General features: G+C 36.8%; 1 non-coding gene across 1 annotated transcript; it reads right to left on the minus strand.

Annotated features, from left to right (window-relative positions):
• Nucleotides 1–654: 654 nt before the first annotated feature.
• LOC117284652 lies at nt 655–763 on the minus strand. The gene has a single exon (XR_004515749.1). It is a non-coding gene; the product is annotated as a U6 spliceosomal RNA (small nuclear RNA).
• Nucleotides 764–4,896: the final 4,133 nt, after the last annotated feature.

The following is a 4,896-nucleotide window of genomic DNA, read 5'->3' on the forward strand; positions in this document are numbered from 1 at the left end:
GTTTCAAAGTTCTTGAGTGCATTGAACCAGAGATCCTATTCCAAATTTCACCCTCCTCTGCCTTTTTAATTAAGCCTTTCTGGATTCATCATTTAATAATCTCTGGAGCCCTGAGTCTGGTCCTCAGTTTTATCTGTCATCTATCTATAGAGATGACAATCTTTTAAAACATAATACCTAAGCCTGTATCATTTTTCCAATTTACCTTACATTAGTCACTAAGCCCTCTGGTGGTTTTAAATATATCAGCAAATGTTTATGTACCAGTAGCCTTAGTGACTGACTTCTAACAGAATATTATTGAATTGATGCTGTGGGACTCCACGTAATAAAAGGTAATGCAACTTCACCAGGGTACTTTTTCATTGTTTGGACCCCTTCTCTAGGATCCCAGTTACCAAGATGTGAGAAAGTCAAGCAGCCACTGTCTAGGTGACAGCTAATGTCAATCACCAGACTCGGGAGTGAATGAAATTTCATGTGGTTCCAGACTCTATCATTTCAGCCACTCCATCTGGCTCTCAGTGGAAAAGGGATGAGCTGTTGTCACTGGGCCCCACCTAACTGCAGATTTGTGAACAGAATCAATGTTGTCATTGTTGTCCATAAGCTATGAGTTAGTTTATTACAGTGTAATAGTCAGAACAGCTGGTCTTAACTTTCCATCTTTTCCTGAGTTTGCATGTCATCCTTGCTCAGGGGCCATGCTAATCTCTGTATTATATTGTTACATTTTTAGTATATGTGCTGCTAGAGCAAGCACTTTCAGTCCTTTCTCAAATGTGCTGATAACATTTAGTAACCAACATCCAGTTTTACAGTTTTTATAATTCGTACTTCCCTAGTACCTTCTGAATCCACAAGATATATGATGAGCTGGTACCTCCCATTTCAGTGATTCCACTTTCAGTGATGCATTGGCAAAAGCCCTAACAACTGCAGAGCTACAGCAGACAGCATGCCGAGGGCCATGAGGGGGTCCTCCAGGTCAACTGGCCAGGGGATGATGCACTCTGTAATTCCACTTTAAATTCTGTTTCAAAGCATCACTTTGTCATCTTTGATCACAGGTCCCTGGAGATGGGCATTGTCAGATGAAAATTTGTCTACAGGAAGTATATTGGGAGTTGTACTCAGAAATAATGTATATTCTGAAAAGACAGTATCAAAATTGGATAGAAATACAAGATGAATTATGATAGATTCAAATTAAGACTCAGCAAATAGCATAGAATATGCTGCAGTTGGGATGGCCATTTAGAATTGTCTCAAAATTAGAACAGAAGACGAGGCTTTTCACTCTTGTGTCCACCTAGGCAGAATGCATAACTTTGGGGGAGGCATTGCTCAGATTACAATCCCAGACTGGGGTACTGTAGTAGCATCTTAGAGAACCTAACACTTTTGGGATCAAGTGAGTAATTCACAGAATAAATACTGTAGGAAGGACCTAGGTGCTACAATACAACATTTACTACAAGGACTGTGTCACCTGGTCAGCAATGGTCATGGGACTGGAATCATGACAACAGGAAGGTAAGGAATTTTTAGGACTGGATGAAAGGAGTTAGTGCATAGTTGTGCATTCTTTACATTGTCAGTTCATTCCAGATCATGGAACCCCATGCAGCTAAATAAAACAGAGATCAAACAAATATATTTCATTTATGTCAGGCAACGGATACCCGTGCACATATGTATGTACTCATTGCTTTGAATTATTCAGTCTCCTGTTCTGGTGATGCACAGTTACTCTGTGCTCAAGGATCATTTATCATATCACTTTTAGAATCAATTCCTTCAGGGAATTTCCTTTAATATCTTTATTTTCTTTCCTTTAGTTCAGCAATAACCCATTCATTCCTTTTCAACCTACCCCCGATGTCCCAAATATTTTAACATTGCCTTAATGTATTTATCTTGGGTCAGTTTCCAATCTTGCTTGATTCATCTCCTCGTGCTTTAAGGAAAAATTTTCTTTGATACCAATAGCAAACTAATATCTTGAAAGGCGACATGTTACTTAAGAGGATAAGAACACACTTGGCTAGATCCCTCAGTCAGGCTGTAACGTCTTTCATTCTTTTAAACCTACCCTCAAAGGGTTTCTTTAGACTCTATATAGATGTTTCCCTTTTCTATAGAGGGAGAATGTTTTTCTGCTTCTCTAAAAAGTTATTCTCATCACTAAATTATAACGTTTCATGTCCCCAAATATCTGCAATAAATATATTTGCTCAAAGACAATCTTCTATCATAATCACTTCAAATTTAAAGAGAAAGTACATACTAGGCTCTTTTGCCTGTGTTTAAAATACCTGATCTTTACCCCTTTTATTTTTAGCAAAGTTCTTCTTATCCTTTAATAGTTTGGTCAAATAATTCCACCTCTTGTAAACTCTTACAAGACTGTCTTAAACTGTGAATTATGGCTGTCACTGAAGATTTATCCCTAATGCACTAGCATGATATTATTTGCACACTATCTTTCTATGGAAAGAGTTAAATGCTAAATAAAGTAATATAGTGCCTAAAAGGAAAGAAAAAGATATTGGATAAGTAAGTGAAATCCAAGAGTACTACTTGTAGCAAATAAAACGCATGGATCAATATTCATAATAGATAAGTAGTTATTAAAATTTATTGAGAAAAGCACCAATCTTCCAAAAGTGGCAAAGGTTACATTTTGGTCCCTCATAAAATACAAACTATGGTTCCATATGTGGTGGAATTAGTGGGGTATTTAAAATTTCTTCTATATCTACAAATGTAATCTACAAATCTTCTGTATTTTACAAATCATGTGAAGATCACTTTGGTAAGATTGGGGATGAACTTGAGGAGAGTTGGAAGAATTAGTGAGTCATACATATCATGAGGTATAAAATGCCAAAAAGAGCCCACGGCTTCTGAGTGAACAAAGAGAACCAAAGTCAAGAGTATTTAAAAAGGAAGCAAGACACAGTGATGAACAATATTCTGAAATTGCATATATGGATTTGGAATTTGGGAAAAGATTATGGATTTATCAGTGCTGTTGCTTCTTTAATCATCTTACAATGTTCTGTCTACATAGGAGACACGTCAAGATTCCAGGTCTTTCTCAGGACTCTGAGAGTTAAGCGATCGAAAAAGCACACAGCAGATATGATTAGATCAGTGTTCCCCATCCCATGAGATGTTTAGAGATGTTACAAGATGAATGCCTTCCCTGTACAGAAAATTTGGAAAACACTACATTAACAAGTTTAAGTAGATGCATTTAGGTTATAGAGATTCTCAGAGCATTTAATACACTGAAGTGCTTTATGAATCAATAACAACAACATATAATGTGCAGTGTGTATTTCCCAAAATTGTTTGACAACGAGCCACTTTACTCTGGGACAAAAGTTCTATGGTACCAAACGAAATGAAGACTAAATGTTTGTAAAATATTTTAAATACAAAATGTACTTTGAGACTAAAAGCAAAAGACATAAAAGAAAAAGGGAAGAAGAATGGATGGGATAGAAGACGGTAGGGAGGAGGGAGAGGAGGGGAGGGACGAAGGATTCTTTACTGTAGTATTTATGGTAATAAAAAATTTACCAGGATTTATGTCAAGATGGGTAACAAGGTCAGTGATAAAGCATAAAAGCACAGACAAAAGAATAGTTAATAGTCCATTAAAGAAAAGAATGAGGTGGCTTCCCCCACGGAATTGTTCTAACATCTGAAAAGAATTTCCTTGCGGAGGGTGGATGAATCATCATGCTGTCCCATTCATTAATCTTTGGGGTCAGTGTGTAGCAATTTTTCTCTTTATAAACTAATAAATTAACATCTACTTACACTGCAGAATGAAATACCCTGCATGACTGAGTCACTTGACTGATGAACTCTGGAGAACTAAAAACTGATTTCCTGGACTTGCAAAATGAAGGAACAAATAAGCATAGTCAGTATTCCAAGCTTTTTCATTATGATATCCCCACTTTGTGGAGAGGTGACAGACACATAGTTGGTACTGGGGAAACACAACTTTTCATTTACCATGGGAGACAGTAGCCATAACCAAATTAGTCTTTGCTTTTCAAGTCCTGTGACAAAGGACCCAGTGATAGATAAGCCGTGAAGCACACAATCTGGCCATTTCTTTCACAGTATTTCACGGTATTGTTTCATTTCTTTCATAGTATTTCTTGTCTGTGTCTAGGCAGACTGTGCGTCTATGTCTGCATCACCAAGTCCTGGTGCAGGTTCCAAATAAATATTGAAGCTGTGCTTTAATGTTAAATTTATCTTTGATTCGCTTTCTAGTATTTTTCATTTTCTCAACAAATAACTACAGCCAACTATAGGAAGCTGTATTAGAAGTATTAGAATGGCTTTTAATTTAGCCATTGTCTCCAGAATAGACAATGGATGTGTTATTTTTTCATTCTTGCTGTAATCCTTGTAATAAGAGTGGATCGCTATATTTCTATTTAGCATTCTCTTTGTATTCTCTGTCATGAGGAGAAATCGTGATTTTTTTTTTTTCAAAATGGAACATAAACAGTCACACTTACTAGGCCTATAAACAGGACTATTTCACTTGGTAATGTTTCCTGTCTTGAGTGGCTGTCCATTCCATCCCATCCCCATTCAAGGAGAATGGAGGGAGAAGAGAGCTAGGTGGCTTGGGAATGGACAATGTATTAAATATTAAAAAGCTGAGGTCAATGCATTATAGTTTCTTACCATCATATATTACAGAATAGAGCCATTAAAATTCCAATACTGGACAATATTATTTTGATAAAGGTTGTAATGAGAATGAGCAACAGCAACAAATGAATCTGTTCTAGTGGCACCAGTGATAACATGGGCAAGGAAAGGAATAAGCAAAGCCCGTTCCTCTTTTAACATTAA

Source organism: Fukomys damarensis, unplaced genomic scaffold (genome assembly GCF_012274545.1).
Source record: "Fukomys damarensis isolate Sample0158 unplaced genomic scaffold, DMR_v1.0_HiC HiC_scaffold_38, whole genome shotgun sequence".
NCBI lineage: Eukaryota > Metazoa > Chordata > Mammalia > Rodentia > Bathyergidae > Fukomys > Fukomys damarensis.